At 40.9% G+C, this 23968-nt stretch overlaps 1 long non-coding RNA gene across 2 annotated transcripts in view; it reads right to left on the bottom strand.

Moving 5' to 3' along the window:
- LOC118971325 (uncharacterized) overlaps positions 1-23968 on the bottom strand; it is an 86209-nt gene that overhangs the window by 43683 nt on the left and 18558 nt on the right. Inside the window, exon 3 of one of the 2 annotated variants that reach the window (XR_005059730.2) lies at positions 684-1091. The exons of the other annotated variant lie outside the window; for it this stretch is intronic. This is a non-coding gene — a long non-coding RNA (uncharacterized lncRNA). The remainder of the gene's footprint in view (positions 1-683; positions 1092-23968) is intronic. 2 annotated transcript variants of the gene reach the window in all.

The raw sequence follows: 23968 nt of genomic DNA, 5'->3' as shown, positions 1-23968 counted from the left end.
AAAATAAATGCATAGGCCATTAATTACCATTTTGATGGCATCATTAGATTTTTTAAAAATTCATTTGACTTGCTTGATAGCCTGGCAACACACTTTCCTTGCTTTGGTACCATGTAGTAACAGTCAAATAAACATTAAATTATTTCTTATCTGCTCTTTTTTTCTCAGATTGAATTGTCCTGTTATCTACAACTCCAGTAGAAACTATTCTGTGATGTCTCATTAATTTTCCTTGCCTTCCTGTGAACCTTCTCAGACTATTCATATCTTTCATATTTGGGACATAGGACTTTAAAGCAAGTTTATATGATGTGAAAATTCCAATATAATATGAAGACCACAAATTCAGACTTTTCTAAATACATGTATTTTATGTGTGTGTGTGTGCACATGTGTGTATATGCTGTGTTTATACGTACATATTTGACATTGTAGAAATAAAGCATCTGGTATTTTCATCCAGATGTTTAACATGTAGTTAGGATAATCCAGAGGACTGTGTGCTTTGGGTCATGGTTTTTTTTCCTATTCTGTTCCTTGATGGGCGTAACATGCAGATAATCAAAAAATTTGTTGCAATCAAGAGAGAGTACATCTATCATTTGTCCTGGATCTACCACATTAGATTAGCTTAAAAGGATTTGGTTTTAAGTAGGACACATTAGTCATTATCCACTAAGTACCTTCTTGTCTTCAAGTTATTTGCAAATTGATTGAATCAGGGTTTCTGCCGGTATTGTCTTCAGCATCCAAGTGAAGGTTACTTGTCTCTTCTGCTTGTTATATGACTTGTGACTTCAGTTAGTCCTCTACTGGTGACAGATTTCCCTGTTAACACTTCAAGATAAAACCTTTAGGGAACCTGACATATGAATATCAGGAATACATTAAAACCAAGTTTGGTGGAGCTGTTTCTATTATTAGAGCTCCTGCACAGGGAATTCTGCCAGCATTTGAAATGCATACTGAATCCTTAAAAATACCATTACCATTCTCAGATTTGGCGAGCAGGATTGTGAAAGATAGTTAGTTTACTACTTTTTGCAGCCACTAAATGTGGTGAATCTTCAGTTTTCCTAAGTGACCACAACCTAAAAAGACTAAAAAATTAAAAATTATACTAATTTTTAAGGTCTTTAGATTTATATATGAATTAAATTATATGTAACACAAAGTCAATGTTATTTCATGACTTGTCTGATTGATATGCAATAATATGCTGCCTCTTAAAAATAAATGTCTGCATTTAGAAATTAGGTTAATTTTCCATATTGATGTGTCTGGAGGAAAGCATGGTATAAAAGGAACGGGAATGGACTTAGGAGCTCCATGGGCCTAATTTGAGTCTCAGCTAGCCCACCTACAGGCTGTGTGATCTTGGACACGTAACCTAAGCTCTTGAAGCCTCAGTCTCATGGTTAGTAAGTCAGTGTGGCATAACCTATCTCATTAATTTGCAATGGACTTAAAAGATATAATATAATTAAGTTAGCACAATAGCTCACACACAGTAACTGATAACTAAATATTAGGGTTTCAAAGATTCATAGATTCTTTGAAAACCTGCCAGACCATTTTGAGCAATTACTTGCCCATTTCTTCAGCACAGGGGCAATGCGATGTCATGTAAATCACCATTGTGTGGTTTCTGGGATAGAGTCACATGTGTGTTGATGAAGTTGGAACATTATATTACTGGTATTATCAGATTAGGCAGAACCATCCGTATAGGACAGCTATGCTACATATATGATCTCTGAGATTGCTTTTAGATATGGATCAAACAGCATTCAGACCACAGCACTATAGAAAATTGATGTATGCTCCAGTCAAATGGCTGAATTCATAAATTAACATCATTTACTACATGTCAATTATTTTTAGAGTGACACATTGCTAAGAATTACACCAGGAAAGAGGCAAATCAAAGCTAGGACCTTATCCATCCTATGCAGCTTAAAAAGTGAGCCTCAACACTGTCTGGGACTTCTGTCAGGAGGTTGTAGGGTTGCTCCTGACTCTAAAGATAGCCATTATCATCATTAGCATCAACATGTGAATAAATACATAAGGTCTATGAAGGCAGGGCTATTGAATATATTGATCACCAATATGCCCCTAGCACTCAGAAAGAAAATCTAATACATAGTAGGCTATCAAAAGATATTTTTTGAATGAATGAATAAATGAATAAAATTTAAATTAGGCAAATTCTTGAATAATCAACCAGCCTGTGGAATGATTATGCCGTAAACCCAGCTCAAGGCTAAAGAGTAGTTCAACTCTACGGTTTCTGAATGTTTCTCCGAATATCTATATATAATTTCTCACCTTACTAAGCACAGTCTAGTGAACATAATTGCATCTTTCCATGATGTGATGGATCATTGCAACTTCAGGATTATCATGCTAAATCCATTTTCACCTTTCAGCTATAGGTACAGAGGTAGGAAGGTAAGAATTGGGATGAAAGTATGGTCCTGAAATATAAATTTAAGAGTCTCATTAAAATAAATACCTATATCAAGAAATGTTTTCATCACTTACATCCTTTTCTAAAATCCATATGGAGATAGGTATCAATATTTTCTAGGCTTCGGCTATATAGGATCTAGGTAATTTTTACTGTACTGATAATTCCCCCAATAGGGGAAGAAAGCTTTTTAGTCCAGAAACTGTGAGCACCTATTGTATACTAGAAAGATGCATGTGCTAGACTCTAGGAATAGAATGAATTGGTCATGAACTCTGCTTCAGAAACTGATTCACAGACATTTAACTGCAATTAAATGTATTACAAAAGTTACTTTCTCTATAACAACATGTAATTACAAGAAATGGTGTTCAATTAGAAGTGATCACTCTGTGTAAGAGGACTTCCCCGAAGAGGCGCCATGTCAGGTAAGTCTTGAAGGATAAGTAAGAGTTCACCAAGGTCGCCATGTACAAGTCCAAACAGCATCCCCACATTGTATATAAATGGTGACTCCTGAGTTTATGACCCTGGGGAAGAAATTACTTTTGTATATCAGTTAGGATGCATTCAGATGCAAATAAACAGAGTAATTACAGAAAGTGGCTTAAATAATAGAATATTTTCTTTTCTCAACATGCAAAGGAACATGGTCCTAGGGTGGTTTAGGCACATGTCTGTGTCAGCCGGAATCCTCTCTCATTTCACATTTCACTCTGCTGTCCTCAACATGTTGGCTTCTGACCTTGGCTTTATCACCCCAGGGTCATAAGATGGTTTTTAAAAGTTCTAGGAAACCATCCAAACACAGGAAGGAAATAGAGCAAGTGAGAATACTTTCTTTGTCTCACTATTATATATATTTTTTGAAGGTAGGACAATTCTTCACAGATGTTGCCCAGATTTACCCTTATGTCTCATTGGCCAGAACTTAGCATATTACTGTTAGTAGCTAGAAGGGAGATTGGGAAAGCAAAGATGTAGTATTTTTAGCTTCTGCTGTATGAAGCACTCTCTACTAAGAGGAGAAATAAAGGAAGGGAAAGCTCTTTGGTAGGCAACCCACAGTGTCTCCAGATATTCTAAAGTGAAAAAAAGATTAGATTTTTGGTCTCCAGAACCAAAAGTTTTGACAAATATTGTTTTTTTCTTGACAAGTCTGCTAAAACTTTACAAAGTTTTTAATAACTCCTAGCACTTTTTTCCTTTCTCAAGATTAATATGCTGCAATTATACATCCTCTTTTTTACTCTACCAAGATATTTATGTGATACGTATTATTAATTTCCACCTGCAGAGGAGAAAATTGGAGCAAAGAGGGGTTAAGCAGCACAGCTAGCAAAAATTAAATAATGAAGTTCAGAATTGGTCCCTGGTCTCCCAACAATGAGATCAACATTTTTCCTATGATGTCTCAAATGTTTATATTTTCATAGTATGTTATTACAGTATGTCATGATAATATATTGATACAGTATTTTAATGATACACACTACAGTACAGTTTGATACCATAACATGGTATAATAATGCATCTCTGCCATATTTTGAACTGACTAGTATAACCCAAGATAGATCAATCAGCCTCTGAGATTATTCATTATAGGCTTAAAGGTAGCTCTGTTCAATAAGGAACTCTGTTCCAGAAACCCACCATCTTGCTGACATAGAGAAAGGGAAATCAGACAGTTGGCTCTCTCTCTAAGATGGAGGAGGCCAGGAAATGACCTGGGTATGAAGGCAACTGAGCACAAGAAAGGTGATTTGAAAAGCAAGGACTCCACATTCCTTGGACTCCCTTTCCCTCCTTATAGTCTCTGGTGTGCATCTGTCCACGGGCAGTAACATCACCAGCAAATCAAAAGAATGCTTCATTCCAAGCAATAATGAACCTTGGGGAAACCCACAAGAAGCTAAGGTGTACTTCAGCCCTGGGGAGGAGACTGCACAGGCCATTTGAAATCTCTGAGATGGGCTTTACACTCAAGATCAATGGATTTAATATTGGGCAGCAGCAGCCACAGTTGCTATGGTGAACAAGGCTCTGGCCATAATTACAAGGTTCAGCTGGATGGATTGCAGGGAGAAATGCTTTATGAACGAAACAGGTGGCGTCCATACAAAGCTCATCTCCAGCATTTTTCTCACAGTCAGGGACCATTCAAAAGATGGTGTCTTTGAAGATACAGCAGAAACGAAAAGTAACTGGGTCATTTCATTCTGGGGCTCTGTCAAAGACTGCTTTTCTAAATCAGGCTAGGTTCTAAACAGCTCCCAGTGTCTAAAGCTATAATTTAGGACTTTAGCTGAGTGTTTATTTGACCTCATTTTCCAATGTGAAGAATTAGCTACTAGATGAGTAAAAATAGAATTTCCCTAAAGCAAGTTCATTTTGGTCAGAGCAGAACCCGTTCACACAGAACTCTGTCACATGCACCTAAAGGATGGGAGAGGTCAATAACAGTTTCCCTAAGTTTCTATAGGGTATCTTTAAAAAGAATGAGCCAGAAGAAGTGGTGGAATGTCATATGCCTGAGTTATAGGTTGTTCAGCATGTTTTGATCATGCAGATTACTGTGTATCTGCTCAAAAAAAGTGTCTCAGGATAGGCAGTGGAGCTTTGTGACTGAGTCATATACACTCTGAAAATTTTTAAATTATACAAAGGCCACAGATGGGTGGCAAATCCCAGAAATAGAGAAAATGGTTGATGTGGCTTTTTTAACTAAACTTTTATTCTTGAAATAATTGTGGCTTCTTCTGTAATTGAAATAACTAATACAGAGAGATCAGAGTACGCTTGAACCAGTTTCCTCCAATAGTAATATCTTGTGTAACTACAGTACAGTATTATAACCAAGATAGTAAAAGTGATACAATCCTTCAACCTCACTCAGATTTCTTAGATTTTATGTGTGTGTGTGTGTGTGTGTGTGTGTAGTGTAGTGTTACGGAATTGTAGATATATAGAGGTTCATTCATCTACCACTACACTCAAAATACAAAACAGTTCTATCATCACAAGGGTCCATCATGGTGCCCTTGATACAGTGTTTTAATGACCTGGAAAGGTGACATAAGAACTATTTTGTCATTTAAACTAAGTGGAGAAACAAACTAATAAAACATATGCATTTTTTAAAATACATATTTGCAAGTTCCTTTTATTTTCTATTATGTCCATATTTCCTCTGAGGTTAGTTAAGAATATAAGTAAACTGACCTTACATAATTCCAATACTTTCATATGATCATTTTAAGATATGTACTTAGCTGTTTCCATCATAAAGCATATGACTTATCAATTACATGCTTGGATACTTATCGTAGAAAAATGAAAATTTATGTTCGCCTAAAAATTTCTACATAAGTGATCATAGCCTCTTTATTTGCAAGAGCCAAAAGCTAGAAACAACCCAAATGTCCTTCAGTGAGTGAACAAATAAACAAACTGTGGTAGACCCATACAGTGGCATATGGTTCAGCAATGGAAGGGAGTGAACATTGATATACACACCTTGAATGGATCTCAAGGCCAGTTTGCTAAGTGAAAAAAGCGAATCAACATGTATCCACTATGATCCCATTTATAAAAAATAGTCTTAAAATAAAATTATAGTGATGGAAAACAGGTCAGTACTGCAGAAGTTATCATTGGGAAGAAGGTATGGCTATAAAGGAATAGCATAACGGCAACCCTTATGGTAATGGAATAGCTATGCACGCTGATTGTGGTCAAGGTTATACAAACAAACATGTGATCAAATTTCAAAGACTCCTCATTCCCCCCAAGAAATGTTTACATGTAAAAAACAAGTCAGATCTGATAAAGGTGTGTATTTTCGTTAACTGTATTGTACCCACATCAATTATTTGGATTTAATAATGTCCTTATGGTTATATAAGATGCTAGCATTGGGGCAAGCTGGGGGAAAGATGCACAGGAACTCTGTGTACTAATTTTGCAACTTCTTGTTGTGATTATAAAATTATTTCACAATAAAAAAAATTTTACAACAAAAAATTAGCTCCCCCAGTTTGCAGAGATATAAACTCAGATTCAATCAGGCTAAATAATTTGCCCTTATAAAAAATCCCTCAGACTAGTGAAAGGCCATAGAGAGATTTGAACCCTAGGACCACGGACTCAAATGCAGCGTCCTTTCTGCAGAGGTGCTCCTATTAGCCACGTGTTTAACTCGGGCAGGTAAACATCCGGACGGTAAGCGAAGGCTGTCCAGCCGGATGAAGCAATGTGCTCAAAATCAGGAAGCAAACAAGAGCAAGGTAAAAAAATAAAACTGTCAAAGGCTGGGAAACAGGCGAAAGCAAGAGACAAGAGGGATTCAGGCGTCGGGACAGAGCAAGAGGCTGGCAGGTTGCGGGGCTGTTGACCAGATGCCTGATTAGAAGAGAGTATAATTCCTGGTAATCACAGACCCTAAAAATGGCCCTGGAAAGGAGGTAAATGGCCAGATTCTACTGGAAGTAAAGGTCATAGAGTGAGAGCTGATCAAAGAATCCTGCACCAAGGGAGCCAAACGAGTGGCCTATCAACACTCAAGGCAGCCAGGACGACGATGGGAGGGAGAGGAGGATGGAGTTTTACCCTTCCTGCCAGGATAAGCTTCCTGGAGGCAGAGACTACACTTTACCTGTCTTTGTTTTTCCCACAGAGTTCCAGTGATATTTGCTGAACTGATGGATGAATGTTCTTATGCCTTGAGAACCTCAAATAGTTAACTAACCAACCTTATTTAGCACCTATGTTATATTATAAAGAAACTATTGCTCCATGGATTTCTGATTACTGCTAACATCTTCTACATTCATACCTATCGGCATTTACTTCGCACATATAACGAGCCCCTCTCTTCAGAGAAATTAAAACTATATGAAGGTACTCAGAGTTCCTCTGCCCTGGTCCTTACTCTGGCGTTGTGCTGTCCAGTACGGTAGCTGCTAGCCTCATGTGACTATTGAAATTCAAATTGAATTTAAATAAAATTAAAAATTCAACCCCATAGTTGCTCTCGCCACATTTCAGGTGCTCAGTACCTGCATGTGGCTAATGGCTGCTGTATGAAACAGTGCAGAAAACAGAGTGTTTCAATGATCAGAAAGTGCTGAAGTATAATGTTGTCTAAAGTAACACACAGTGACTCACTAATTTGTCTTCCCTGACTCTCTCGCCTCTCTCACAAGATCAGTCATGGTATCTTAGCAGGTTCAGTTCTCCACGTCTCAGATGAGCCTGTGGCATCCAAAATGAGGAGAGCAGCATTAATTCAGTTATTTTCAGCCCCTTTACGCAAATCCAACTATATTAGAACCCTGATATCTTTCATATAAACATAGCACATTTTATGATTATGCCATTAACAAACCATGTTATGTGTTGAATATAGTTAATAAGTGCAGTAGGCAGAATAACTAACCCTTACATGTCTGCATCCTAATCCCCCGTTTTTGGGAGAACATTAGGATGTAGGGGATGCATATTATGTTACATGGAAAGGGGGAATTAAAGTGGCATTTAGAATTAAGTTTGCTTATCAGCTGATCTTGAGATGAGATTATTCTGGTTTATCCAAGTGGGCCAGAGGAATCACAGGAGTCCTTACAGGGGGAAGGAGGGAGAAGAGCTAGAGGGAGAAAGACTTGACTGGTTATTGCTGGTTCTGAAGATGGACGGAAGCACCTGCCAAGGGCTACAGGCAGCCTCTAGAAGCTAGAAAAGGCGAGAAAAATTCCCTTACAGGGTCTCCAAAGAAAAGTGCAACTCTGCCAGTGCCTTGATTTTAACCAGCTCAGAGTGATTTTGGACCGATAACTTCCAAAACTGTGAGACTGTACATTTGGGCTGTTTTAAGTCAGTAGATGTGCTGTAATTTGTTACAGCAGTAATAAGAACCTAATATGTAAGATAGCTAAAGTGCAATATAACTGATGTAACTTTTACTTAGTTATTTAATTTTATCTCTATTTGTTTTTTGTTAGTTTTGGGGAAGCAGAATTTAAAAGAATCAGTGGCACTTCGGCTCTCAGATTTTTTTCCTGAGAAAGGGAGGCTTCGGAATTGGCCACTTGGCCTAGAACTTTGCAGGAGTTCTGGGCATTTCAGAATTGCCCAGAAATTCGAAATAGGCAGCTCAAAAATGGCAGTTCAGGTAAAGGAAGAGAGTGAGTCTGCGCTGAGCCCTTTTGCACAGAGTTGCTAAGGCAGTGTGGCTGTTTGCCTAAAAAATGGCACTGAAGTCCTCCACACAAAGGACAAAATTAGCTAATTTATTTTGCTTCATGAAAAGAACAAGGAAATGATACAATCTTTAAGAACATTAGAAAAGCATGCACAATTCTATTCATAATAGCAATAAGATAATTGTTCTACTGTGTCAAATTACTGAGATTATATGTTACTAGATGAGATTTTATTTTCCATTTTGTCATTTTTAAAATATTCAATGTGCTTCGAAAGACAATAAGGCCAATAAAACACGGAATGTTAGTATCAAAACAGAAAAATGAGTCTAATGCATTCAAGATGGAAAGAAATGTATTAGAATTTATGCTAAAATACAGCCAAGAGTTCTTGTATGACCCACCAAAAAATTACGCTTGAGTGAGGGCTTAGAAACTACTTCAAAGCTTTCCCAAAACTTACACCTCATCTCCTTCTTTGCCTGCCTGCAATTTCCATGTGATTTACTTACTGTGTTTGAGGGTTTAACGGCCAATGTTAAAATGAAAGAAGAAGAACGGAAAGGTGTCAGATGGCAGAAGAAAACAGCTGATGACCCCACTGAAGCAGCTGTGGAAATTACAGAGTTTCTGACTCTCTGTTTTCAGGAAATCTATTCTTAATGTACTTGCCAAGAACTCTGAACTTCCTGTGTCCCACTGAGACCCTCTGGGACCCTCTGGGATCCTCCGTGTGCCATGTATTCAGACCCGTGGTTCCAGCTGCCTACCACACACCTCAGACTCAGCATGTCTCAGACTATTCAGATCCTTCTCCACCTCAAACCCGCTCCTTCTCACATTTTCGTGACCATCCAGTCAAGCTGGATAGCTCAGGTATCCACAGACTCTCCACCTTCCGTCCCCACCACTTCCAGCTCACCAGCAAAACTTATAATTCTTCCCCCTCTGTTATCTGTCTGGCCCACACACTCCTTTCCACTTCTAGAGACCATTCATCTAATTGGTGCAAATCTAAACTCTAATCAGTCTCTCCTAACAAATCCAGTCAATGAAAAATATTTATAACCACAGGGGACCACTTAAATTCTTTCACTCAAAAATATTTTATGTATTTGTTATCTGAAAATCACTGTGGAAATATACATCCTTCAATATCAAGGAGTTTAAAACCAAGTGGGAAAGAAAACAATAACATACAACAATAATAAAAATAACCACAGTTATCATTTACTGAGCATCTTCCATACTCCAGATGTGGTTCCAGATGCTTTGCATATTCTGTCCCAAACAATCATAACACCCCCGCCCCCACCCCACCGGAAAAACAGAGTTGCAATAAAAGTGTTACAGTAAAAACCAAAAACAATGCTTGATTTTAATCCACTGCATTTAAATATATACCAATCTATTTTTTCAGAAGCTCACTGGTTCATTATCTGAAAGAAATAAAGTCATGGGATTTGAGAACTCAGAGAAAACCTTTTCTGAAACCAGCTCAATCTGGCCAAGTTTAGAGTTGGAAGAGAGGTTCCTAAAAGGAAAATTGACTTCTCAAGGTTGCAAACTTTGTTTAAAGAAGGTCCAAGAGTAGAATGTAGATCTCTAGGCCTATGATTTGATCAGCTACTAAGAAACTGATCTTTTTAAAAGTCAGTTCAGCAACATCTCCTACCTTAGAAATTCTAAAATGAATCAGTGGTTCTATTGTTTCTAAGTGTTTACCTGATTATATTAATTTAACGATCTATAGCTAAATTTAAAATTCAAGTAAAAGCAAATGTATATGCTCTGAATATGTCTATATTGCTTAAAAGGAATTAAGACTAAAAATATGAAAACAATGAGTTAAAATTTTTAAGGTTTAATGAGTTTTGTACAAAATTAGTTATTAAATTCAGAAAGCAATGGACATTAATTAAAGTAATTGTCAACAAAAAATTGACAACAAAAACTTGGAAAAATAAAATAAGAATTTTGATACCCTGAATAAGACTTGTTTTCTGTTCTCAGGTAGATCCCATTTCCTGATAGGAAAAATCACAAAGGAGCTTCACTACACACCTCTTTGGCCACTTTCACCTTGGAGTTAATAGTGTTAAATGTGACACAGGCTCATCTTGAACAATGCAGTGATTACCCCCCTTCACTGAGTAACTACTGAGTGAGCACTTCCTCTGCTCAGTAATGGTGGTAGGAGCTGGAGTTGTAACAAAGAAATAACATAAGGTCCCTGTCTTCAAGAATCTTAGAAGATGCCAGGAGAAGCAGACATGTGATTAAGAAACTAAAATTAAGGATAATGAACATCAACAGCTAACATTTAGGATAACTGATATCAATAACTGATATTTATTGAACGCATATTATGTGCCAAGCAGTCTGCCAAGCACTTGCAGGTTGTATCACAAAACCCTGACAGTAGTACCCATTCCATGGTGCTGTTATCAGCCTCATTTTCCAAATCAGGAATCCAAGGCCAAAAACTTAACTAGAAAGCAGGGAAGGTGGGACTCAAATCCTGCTCTGCTAAGTCCATGTCCTGTCTGTTAAAATGACAGCCACTGCGTGATAGGTGGAGACCATGTGATGTGGAATGGCACCCCGAGGTGAGGCTTGGTGGATCAGGGGTCAGGGTTCCCACAGAACACAGCACGTACAGTGAAACCTCAAAGGGTCAGTGCCGTTAGAAATGGGTGAGAAAGACGTTCCTGGTGGACAGACCCGCATAAGAGGAAACGCATTCCCATTGCCAAGCCCCTTCATGAAGGGGCGCAGACCATCTCTCACCCCTCCCTACTTCTATGCTTCAATTATAATTTCATATTTTGCAAGAGCTTCAAAGAAGCAAGTCTATCTTCCCTGCTGGCTCTGGGCATGTCATCCTTCAGTCTAGGTTAGAACTCTGCTCCCAGGCAAGGCTCATCCGGCGGGTCCCAGCACAGACCCTGTTTTCTCTGGGGAGCCTTCCAAGGCATCCATCCAGGCCCTTCTCAGATCATGTTTAAGGTCCCTACCACACATGCCTATGGCCCTGCGGTTGTCAACACAGCACTAAACAGACCACTAACCCACGTCCAAACATCTGTTCTCCTCGAGACTGAAAACTCCACTGAGCAAGGGTGGTTTTACCCATCATTGTATCCCAGGGCCAGGCACAGCACCGAGCACACAGTAGGCCCTTAATTATCCGCAGGCTGAATGCAAAGGCCTAGGTTTGTGGAGTAATATCCCCACCTTGTGGCCTTTTGGAAGACTCTGGTGAAGTCATAATACCTGCTGTGTTCTCATCACCGAAAGCACAGGTGGGCCCTCACAAGCCCTGCTCCAGGCCCTGGAGGACAGGAAAGTAAAAGTGAGATACCCCCTGTGACGTCATTGTTTCCTACCTTTAGTGGACACAAAGGAGGAGAAATATTTGGGAGGGAGTAAACCTGACAGTACAGTTGTAAACCCGAGCGAAAGAACGTTCAAAGCAGGCTCTCCGGGTGCCTACTTTACTTCTGTTTTTGAATCAAGATTTTATTCAAGTTTCCCATCTGGAAGGACATTTCCCAAGCATGTATCTCCTCACAGACTGAGTCATTCTCAGTCAGATTCACAGCCTTCCGAGAACCACAGCCCCTGAGATGGAAGGAGAGAGCAGATATTCCAGGGAGAAAGCACCTGGCTAGCAAGTGGCACTGCCAGGTCAGGACCCAAACCAGCTGGGTGCTGGTCCAGGGTCACCCTGTTCTGCTAAACCACAGTTGGGCTTGTCAATATAATTAAGAAATGATTAGTTAGTGTGCTGTGAAATGGAATGATGGCTTTATCATTATTATTATCGTTATTATTATGAACTCATCATAATTAGAACATAGTTTCTCTCTGAGTGGTACACAAGAAGGTGGTGGCACATAAATTAAAGCAATGCTCAGATGGGATGCTTTGAAAATGCTGCTGATAGACAGCAATAACATTAAAGGTCTATTGAGAAATTAGAATTAAAGTAGAAATTTTAATATAAATTTAATATGAAATTTTGATGAGTCTATTCACCCCAAAAATAATCATCTAATCTAATGCTTCAGAATCTTGAATCATTTAAAGAAAAAAGAGGCTTGATGGGAGACTAGCTCTAATTAAAATGAATAAAAAATTGAAAGAGGCTTGGCATAAAGTAGGCGTTATCATTAACCCCATCTTAAAGATGAGCAGACAGAGCAAAGGAGGGGAAGGTTCTTGTTCAACGTCTCACCGTGAGTAAATGGTGCACCCCACATTCAAGACACCCAAGTTCATCATTTGCAAAACCAGAAGTTAAACCCTTGCTTTCTGCCAATTTGGAACCCAAAACCTTTTTTTGAAGATGTGTTAAGCTGATGACTTAAGCTTCCTTCAGACCCTGCATGGAAGCTTTTCCTGTCTTCCCCACTCAATAGAAATCACTGGCATAAAAATAAGTCAGAGTGAAGCCAAAGCAGCCCTGGATTTAGAGTTGAAAAACAAGGGCTTTGGAATACTCAGATCTTCTACTAGGTCAGGCCACCCAACCTCCTTGAAGGTTTCCTGTCTGTTAAGTGAGAGCAACACCTATTTCACAAAGTTGCTGAGAGAATTTAATGAAATAACATATTTGAAAAGGCTGGGGACCTGGTGGGCACTCAAATACCTGTTGGCTCTGCCCAGCGACCGTCCTTGGGCTCCCCAACGTCCTCCAGAATGGGCAAGGGCCCCGCTCAAAATGGGAGCTGGACGGAAGGAGCGGATCACTGAGACGCTGGACTGGTTAAAGGAATTTCTTTGGGATTCTTTTCTTTTTTTCTTTTTATTTTTTTAAGGTATCATTGATATACACTCTTATGAAGGTTTCACATGAAAAGCATTGTGGTTATTACATCCCCCGTATTATCAAGTCCCCCCATCAGTCACTGTCCATCAGTGTAGTAAGATGCTGTAGAATCACTACTTGTCTTCTCCGTGCTACACTGTCTTCCCCATGACACACACCCCAACACACACCATGTGTACTAATCATAATACCCCTCAGTCCCCTTCTCCCCACCCACCCCTCCCCTTTGGTAACCACCAGTCCCTTCTTGGAGTCTGTGAGTCTGCTGCTGTTTTGTTCCTTCGGTTTTGTTTCATTGTTATACTCCACAAATGAGGGAAATCACTTGGTACTTGTCTTACTCCACCTGGCTTATCTCTCTTTGTGACTATTTTCAAACACTCTTGAAGGCCCTACCAAGTGCAGCAAAATATTTTCTCTCCATTTTGTCTCCTAAGCATATGAAATCTGATAATTTTCTGACCACAAGCCTACAATTGTTTAGCCCAGCTTTAAAAATTGGGTGACCATTTACGTCTTCATGCAGTGTAGACGGAGCCAACAAGCCCAAATGAAAACAGTCTTCATTTATTTTTCAGGTAGAGTCAATCACCAATGATGAGATTCATTCATTCAACACTCTGCAAACATTTAGTGAGCACCTACTGTATTTGTTTTTAATAAAATATAATGCCAGGTGTTCAGAACACTTGGAGACTGATACGTAAATATTTTTATTCCCTCTCCAATTATTCTCCAGGAAAGAAATTTAGAGAGTGACAAGCTTAATCTGGCTGTGAATAGCACAGAAATGACACGGCTCCCGCACTAACGACGCCCCTCTCCCACGGCTCCCTCACCCCACCCTTTGTGATGGGCCTCTCCCTCTTTGGATTCCACCACTTACATGTTTAGGATTATGAATAAGTTTTCTTTACCACACACACGGCCTGTTGGCACAGCCCAAGGACATGACATCAGACATATTAGGTAAATGTCCTCTTAACTCCTACCGTAGGGATGAGAGGGGAAAAAAGTGATTGAAGGAATAAATAAAGGCATTTGCTCTGAATGTCAACCAAAGAAGTTAGGAACCTACGGGCTTTGAATACTATCGGAAGCCCTGCTGTACTGTTTGGCACAAGCAGGTATGGCTTCAGAACCAACTTCCCTTTGAAGAAAGCCTTTAACTTTCCCCCCTTTTACTAATCTGTGAAACAGAGGTAATACTGGCCCTTCCCTTTATCTGGGCATCAGGGAAATCGACAGAAACAAAGCGGATGTTCAGTGAAGGAAACCTCCCCGGTGTTCCATGAGCTTTACTGCGTCGTTCTGACCCCAGAAATCTCTTCTGCCCTCAGATCGTCTGGTTTCAGAGCACTTGGAAAGGCAGGAGTAAGTAGGATGGAGGCGTAGGCCGGGTAATGGCTCCAGAGCCTGCTCCCTAGACCCTACGAATACGGCGCCCCACATGGTAGAGTGGACTCTGCCGATGTGATTCAGTGAAGCCTATGGAGATGGAAGATCGTCCTGGCTGGGGTCAGTGTGATCACAGGCATCCTTGCAAGAGGAAGGGAGAAGGACCAGGGTCAGTAACAGGAAACGGGAGGGTAAAAGCACGGCTGGGAGTCACATAAGGAAGGGGCCCGGAGCCAAGGAAGGCAGGTGGCCTCTGGAAGCTGGAAAACGCATGGACGCAGACCTCCTCTCAGAGCCTCAGAAGGACTCAGCTCTCTTGACACCCTGCCTTGAGCCCAGTGAGGTCTCTGGACTTCTGGCCTTCAGAAGAGCAAGATAATAAATGTGTGTTGTTTTAAGCCACCAAGTTTGTGGAAATTTGTTAGAGCGCCCCTGTGACACTGACCTCTGTGGAAAGCTATGATCTGCAGTTAAAAGAGATCAAAGGACTTAGGGTAGGGAAGACTTTGGCTCTGGTTTTAAGTTTGCAGCTTTAGCCATGGGACCCTAAACAAATCGCATACCTCAGGACTTCAGTGTACACAGACACCACGGGACTTCGCCCTAGTTAAGGCGCTAGTCCTTCCAAACTCTGAGAGCCTCCCGGACACTATGCTAAGCGCACAGAACCCCTTAAATAAATATCCTCCTCGTCCTCCGGAAGGTACTCTAGGGTTCAGAGGGCATCCTCCCGGCCATATCACACCTCTAGCGACTCCACAGCCAGATCATAAATCCCAGACACTGGCATCGAAGGCCCAGTGGCATACAAAGTGTACTTCCAAATCCAGGGGTATATTTGCCTCGTACACAAGATCTTTTTAAACACGTGGTGTCTGCCTTAGGTAGGTTTATTTTGGAGGAGTTTCTTAGTTCTGGACAAACATAGGGCCTGGCAGTCCCACTACACCCACTGAGTGTTTATTTCTCCTGCTCCTGGGCATTAATTGTGATAAAAGCCTGGCAGCAGCCCTCCCCCAGCAGGTGAGCCAGCCCCACCTGTCTCTTCCTGACAGACCGTCGAACATGGATGCCTTCCAGCAACTAAAAGTCATTACTTTGCCTCTCAACCTTCCTGCTTTTCCTTCAGGTAGCTGTGCACAATGTTGTGTTTTTAGAAACATGATGTCAGCTATTTATTTTGCCATCTCTGAGCGGTCACGTGATTTGGATTTTTCAACGAAATAGACTCCTCTTTGTAGCACTCCCCATTCTAGACACACGAAAGACGTTGAAATGGATTAAAGGACGTCCATTCGTTTTATCTGTTTCATCTCCAGAATAAATAAACCCATGGTCACTGGCACTGATACGAGCTGCGGAGGACAGACATGGGTTGTTGCTCTGCCCCTCACTGGCCTGTGAAAAGGACTTTGTCTGAAACTGAGCTGCTGATGCCCTTACCCTGCCAGATACTATAAGGACATTGTCACCAAAATCAAAATAGATACCAAAATACTGAGTATACATTTAAGAACCAGATTCCAGGTACTTAGCGATTCTGACCTGAGAACACTCACTGTATTTTGCCAACTGGACAAAGAATTGCTCCTTCCCTTGGAAGGGGGAGCTAGCCACCGTAAGGGTTAGAGGGAGCTAAATTTTCCATCCTTTTTCCAGACTCATAGAGGGGCAGGTTTTCTACGCCAACCATCGTGAGGAACCTGGTTCTCTGAAGGCTTGAATAATAAAATGGGGCCTTCTAAAATGTGATGTTAAGAAGGTTATAGAAATTATTTAGCACATTAAGATACAAGAGAAATGCTGGCAAGTCACCCTTCCTGGAGAGGAAAGGTCTGATCTCTGTGATAATGCTCCTGAAGGCCAAGTGATAATGAAATCCTTTTCTCTCCCTCCCTTTTATCTGCAGGTCCTGAAGCACCCACTTCACCTCTCCTACACCTGTGGGCAGTCAAACTGGGTGAAGATGGGAAGGACAAATAGTCCACACTGCAGGCACAGAGACAGAACCTGCAGGCAACAAGGTACAAGAGAAATTCAACAATATATTTCTTCATAGACAAGCATGTATCCTCCTGAGGAGGGTTCAATTTTCTATTAGTGGAAGTTATTCCACATTTTTTCTTTTTTTTACTTTGTTATGTGAAAAAGTAAGTGAGTTAAAAAAAAAACAGTCATACAAAAAAAAAAATCTGCGGTGTTTTTTATGCAGCCCTCAATGTTTTGTGGCTCATCATCCCTGCATAGAAATCAAATGTCATCCATGAATTAGTCTTGCAAAGGTCAAGTCTCTTGGTTGCAAGCAATGGAGATCAAATATCACTAACTTAATAAAGGAGAAAGGCATTTATTGGAAGCATATTGTATCGTTAAGGCAATCAGCGGGGAGCTCCAGCGCTCAGGCTGAGAAGATGGGCAGGGCCAGAGGAGGGCACACATCAAGGAACCAGGAACATTCTGTCCAGAGGTCACCACCACCACCACCACCTCAGTGTTGCCACCGCCAGACATTTCATGTCCTTAGGATTTCTCCAAGTAGAAGGTATTTGGATGCTAGCTGACCAAACAATAGCAGATGTCTAGCCCAGCCCTACCTGAGACAATTTTATAGTTGTCACTTGAAAATACACCTGCCTCACAGAATGCAATGTTCCTCCGACAATCAAGATATTTTCAGCCCCTCCCAACAACGGAAGACCACCCTGAGCCTTGCCACTCACTACCCCTGGACCAAAGTCTAAGAGCTCTGAGTAATGCTCTTTCTCCCCCATTTCTGTTGAATGCCTGCTTAATATTCTACAGCATATGACCTGAACTGTAAAGTTAACCAACAAAACTTGTTTAAATAGGGTATGGCACAGAGGTAGGATAAAAAAACTAAATCACAATACACAAATCCATGCATGACACGGCGAGGAAGGATGCGGTAGTTACCGAGGACATCCCCCTCCGCCGCACAGCCCGCTTTCCTTGCATCTCCGCTCGGCACCGTGATGCGTGCGGGTCTTCAGCCACATGGACAACACACACCTTCCTTCCCACCTGGGGGATCTCAGCCCAGCGTGTTCCGATGCTTGGGTTCCTTCCGGGTCCTAGAAGGACCTTCTACTGTGCGACACGGTGATAACAGGTGCTGCCCAGGGAATTACCAATGCTCCCTGCTAACTCTTTTGGGGGAATGAGACCCCATCCTTTCTGGAGAGTCAGGACCCGTCATCCCAGTCACCACCTCAATCCTCCTTTTCCTCTGTTCTCCCAGAAGCATGAGCGATCTACAATCATCAAACTTAGCTTCCAATTCAACCATTGAAATTGTCTAAAAATTATTATTATGTCTTCTGGAAGAAACATTTCTCCCTGAGATACTGAAATTACAAAAAGGAGCAGAATCAGAGACACAAGGACAGAAACAATTTTAGAAGCGGGTCATGAGCTGTTCTCGGAGGAAGCCCCACCCGACTTCCAGTGCATGACTCCTGGACATTCTGGCTGTGTGGGAGGAACACGATATTTCAGTTGCCAGTTCAGAGGGCATTCTGGGTTTTTCAAAACAGTCTCCAGCTTCACAAGGTACTGGCACTAAAGCTGAGGTTTGCATAGTCATTGCACCGTTCGATAAAGCTAACTCGTTCCAGGGATGCAGACACACATTCAGTGAGTTCCGTGGGCAGCAGCCACCGCTCGCTTCTCCTACTGGAGCTTGACTCCCAGTCGGCTCCTCCTACCACACAGTCCTCACTTCACGAGTCAGAAAATCAGTGCAGCCATCTTCTAATTACTCAAGATCGCTATACCGACTGGATACAGTATATCATGCTTATCTTTAAATATATTTATAGACACACATATGTACATCGAAATTTCTAGGAACTAGATAAGTAACTACTGTACAGAAACTCACTGGATCTCCTGTGAAGTAGACTTGGGCCAAAACTCTAATTGTTATTTGACTTTTTAAAGCTTCATTATTCCTGGTAGACCTCAGTGGAATTTGGGGGTGCCAGAAATCAGCCTGAGTCAGAGCCTGTGAAATCTTCCCTGGAATATCTCGGTATTTCCCTTTCTCCAGAACCCATTTACCACGGTAAATGGCTGTGAGCCCTTAGGGGACAACTGGTGCCTAAATTGGATAAAGAGTGTACACCTGTGACGTTCTAGCTTGTTCCTTCTGAGGGGTCCCAGACTTGCCTTCATTCAGGGGGCGCCAGGCCTGTGATGTGGCTTGGGGCTGGGAAATGCATGAGGAGCAATGACTCTAGCATGAAAGCTCAATTCAGGGCTCTCTCATGACACTTAGAGATATTTTTGTTTTTAATTTAAATACATCAAGAAAGATCATAAAGAGGTTCCAATTAGGGACCCCATATCAGTCATCCACCTCGAGTCAGTATGGGTCACCCTCTTCCGGCTGCCCCTTATCCCAGCTGCCCAGGAAGGTACCCACACCACTTGGCCTCTGCTGATTAAATGCCGTCACCTACCTGGGGCATCTGGGTGCCCGCCCCCCCTGAGTTTATGAGATCATTTCCCTGCAGCACTTCCCATTGCCACCTTAGCCTACAGAAAAGAACCCTGAACCATTTCTCAAAGGTGCTCACCTCATCAATGTATTCCTCAAAGCCGTGTTGAAAAATTTTCCTGAGACCTCTTGGGGGACTTAGTTATGGGGTCACACTTGATTATCCCAGTCAAACTGCATCTTTGGTCAGCATAGGCTTCACTGCACTGAGTATTTTCAGACAGCTCAACTGTATTTACTCTAGACCTCGTGAAACCCAGTTTTCATTCAACTAGCCAAGTCAACATTTAAAATTACTTCCAGCCTCTTGGTCCAGCACACAGAATCCAGAACCTCTGGGATGTGGGTCTGCACTGACAAGCTCAGTCTGATTTTTAATTATGTTCTCCCCTCCTTGACTTCTCCCCTTCTGAGCTTCCTTACAATTCATTTCCCTGCAGGTTTTACTGATATGAATCAGCAAAGAAATGCGATTCTTTTCTTACATCCCTTCATCCTGCCTCTGTCATTTCCCAACACTCACTGTACTGCCACCCACACCCCTAACCCACCCTCGGGTTCCAGGCATAGACGCACCACTGTGGTGGATGAGTGCAAAGAGACTAACTTCCTTACAAGGCAACTCCTCAAGTGCAGGAACTATGGAATAAATTTCCCTTCCTTTCTGAATTCAACAGTGCCTACAGAAATATTTTTGCATGTTGTTTTCCAGAGTTTTCAGTTGCTTTGAATTCAGGGGATTACTCTGGGCAGCTAAAGCCCGTATTCCTGGGAAACTCGCCTGTGACATCTGATGCTGGCCATCACTCTGTTTGAATACCCTCTTCCTTCTGTCTTCTCTTCCAAGTTAAAACCATAACTGATTGTTGACTTTTTTACATCTCTAGCTACATGCCTCGACGTTCTCTCTTCTGAACCCGTCCCACAGTCCCAGTTGCATGCCAGACATCTCGGAGCTGCCACTGCAACATAACGCCCCTCAGACTGAACTCCCCTTCTTCCTTTAAACAAGCTCCCCATCTCCCAGGTTAGGTTCTTAGAACCGTATTTGAGTTGTTCTCCCTCATTCGTACATCTCAGCTATACCAGTTCCTTCTGAATATCTCCATAAATATCTCTAGAATCCATCCCATTTCTTTGATCTTACCATTTTCTACTAAAAAAAAATTTCAAAGGTACCCATTTCCTTGAGTAAAAAAACTATGGTTTAAAACTACAGGCCATCAGGGATCTACTCAGTCTTTTCCCAGCCCCACTGCTCTCTAAGGAGATGCCCCTTGGCAGCCTGAAGCGCCTGCTATTTCTCCTACTCACCTTTCTGAATTCACTTCCTCATCTCCGGTCACGCTTTTGCCTCCAAAATGGAATGGCCAACCGCCCCTTCTCAGTGGGACTAGGTAAAGAATCCAGGAATTGGAGGATAAATAAAAGAACCACGGGGAGAGGATGGAACAATGAGATGCTAATAACGTCCTTTAGAGGGTACCCTAGACTCAGCCATCTCCCTTCCTAAGTCACAGGGGTGAGAAGGGAAGAAAATCACAAAAAGCTCTGGAAAGATGTTTGGAAGACTTAGAGCAAAGGGAATTTGGGCCCTCTGACCAGTGGGACCCTGAAAATTGGTAAGATCCTATTCTCAAACTCAGCACACATGGGAGAATAAAGTAGAAATGCCAGTGGAGTGGGAAATCTAGAACAAGAGCCTTAGGTGGTCTCATAGAGGGCCTGGGGGACATTCAGTGTCAAACAAGGAAATTATTTCATTGCACCAAAGATCATTTCAGAGCAGCAAACAGAACGGAAGAGGTGACAGCACTGACAGCCCCTCAGTGGAATTCTTATGTTTGGAAAGAAGACACAGAAATGAACCCGGGGAAATGACCCAGGACCAACGGGAATGAGACTCTCAGCTGATGTCAAAGTGGTTCAGTAGCAACGACCCACATGGCACCTGGTCCTTCTCAGGGCCTGCGTATCATAAAGCCGCTCTGCCCTCTCTCAACCCCCTCTCTCCTCCTACGAGTCTGGAAGGGGAAAGGTGCAAAACTGATGAAGATGTAACATCTGCTGCCTAGCAGAGTGGGGACTTCAGAGATTAAACTCGGCTACAAAAAATAAAAATAGCCACTTCTTAACTACCTGATTTTGTGTTTGAGATTCACGTCTGCATATGTGTATTACATGCATACGTATATATACTTATTTTTTATTCATAAATCATCAATGTGTGTCTTAGCCCATTTGGGCTGCTTTAACAAAATACCATAGACTGGGTGGCTTATAAATAACAAATTCATTTCCCACAGTTCTGAAGGTTAAGAAGTCCAAGATCAAGGTGACAACAGATCTGCTGTCCGGTGAGGACTCACTTCCTGATTCGTGGACAGCAGTCTTCTCTCTGTGCCTTCTTCACACACGAGAAGGGGCAAGGGGCTCTCTGGGTTCTCTTTCATAAGAAAACTGATCCCATTAGCTCCACCCTCATGGCCCAATGACCTCCCACAGGTTCCACCTCCAGGTACTCTCACATAATTATTTGGAGGTAGGGATTAGATTTCAACATGTATTTTGGGGGGGAAACTAACATTCAGTCTATAGAAATGTGGTTATAAATATTGTGACAAGAATAATCTGTCAGTGAAAGGAGGTTATGACTAGAAGGAACATCATTCTAAATACTCTTAGATACAAAATCAAACCAAACTAACTGACAAAACTAACTGAAATAGCAAAACAAAGCATTCTCTGTGGGAAACACTATTCTTAAGGACCTCCAGGAAGTCATTTTCACAATGTTTTTTGAAAACTCGAGTGAGAATTTATTATAAATAATAGAATCTGACAGCATTGGTTGGCAATTTGTAAATTCCATTCTATGATGAAATTGTTCAGTGGGAAACTTGAGGATGGACTAAATAAGATGACCTTTTAGGTGACTTCAAAACAGCAACCCTCATTATATTTTTGGTTCCTGATTTTCCTACTTCCTACACAATTTCAGGACATTTAAATTACCAGTTGCAAGAAGAGATCAGACCAAAATACTCAAGAGATTTAAGACAGGATTATATCTATCAAAATATGTATATCGAGAAGTAGATTTATCAAAATACAGAATGTTAGAAATACATAAATATGTATTATGTATTATATATTTGCATATACATCTTTTAACCTTTTAAGTGTTATTTTAAAGTATTTAGTTTTTTTAAATATTGTCTCATTTTTTTAAGTGTTTTCATGTGAATGTGTGTTGGGATCAGTGGGAGACATACCAATTTACTTAAAATTATTGAGAAAAGCATCCTAGGATGTAGAAAACAAGCAGAAAATATAGGAACACATCTAATTATAAAGAATGAGAGTTATAAATGGAAAAGTTGCATAAAGACATTGAAGCTGGGTCAAGTCAAGGGAAGTCTCTAAGCTCTTCTTTCAAAATGACTGTTAGACATTTTTCATTGCAATTATACTTCAGAACGTGTTAATTCTGCATCCCTAAGGGATTCTATTTTGCATAGAACCTAAATAAACTGCCTGAAAGAAACTTTGCTGAGGTTGGATTTAATTACCAGACCTAATTCCTCAGTAATGGAAATCAGCCAAACAACGGGGGAAAGTGCTGACTGAACGGAGACCTGAGTGACCCAGCCAACTGGAAGTGAACGGCGTTCCTGATAAATTGAAAGGACAAACACTTCATCTTGAAACGTCCAAAGCAGAGATGTGCAGAACTGAAAAAATCTATAACACTGTGTGATAGCTCTTCCCCAATAACCCCGTGGAGCATCTTTCCACATGGTAGCATATGAAATAGCAAGACGCATACGTCCGCAGGCACCTTTCTCCACCTAAAGTAAAATTTAATGTTTTTTAGCATCTCTAGAATAGGCATTTCTACTACTCGTAAAAACAACTTACATCTTCAGGGTTAATTTCACTGCCAAGGTCACCCACTGTAATTGGTTGTTATCCTTTTATGGCACAGTTGGAGTTGGTGAGAAACCGGTGAGTGAAAACCCATTTTGGGGGCTTCCAAGTGCAGTTGTATGGTCCTTACAAGACCAACTGTGCCCATAACAATGAATTGCCATGATTCTATGTGTTATTTCAAACGTAAAAATATCATGTCTTTTCATTCCAAAACCATCTTGCAATCAGCAGCAATTCATATGCTTGTTAAAAAAGGATCACTTTACTAGCACTAATTCACTGCCACATTAAAATCAAGTTTATTATCATTGCTCTAACAAGTCTTGAAATTAATATACAACCTTTAACTGGTATGCTTTGCTTACATCGCCAGTTGCAAGAGATCAGACCAGAACACTCAGAGGTTTAAGACAGGATTATATGTATCAAAATATGTATATCGAGAAGTAGATATATTTTTTAAGTAGCCATATGTTTTTTAATATTACATGATCTCATATGTGGAATCTAAAAACAAAAATATAAACAAAGAAAAAACAAGCTCATAGTCTCAAAAGCCTGAATTTTTAGTGTATTTGTGGCATTTATATTATACACAAAATATATGAAAT

The sequence above is a fragment of the Manis javanica genome, chromosome 1, assembly GCF_040802235.1.
Source record: "Manis javanica isolate MJ-LG chromosome 1, MJ_LKY, whole genome shotgun sequence".
NCBI lineage: Eukaryota > Metazoa > Chordata > Mammalia > Pholidota > Manidae > Manis > Manis javanica.
Note: the sequence above shows the minus strand (reverse complement) of the source record. Positions and strands in the feature narration are given on the sequence as shown.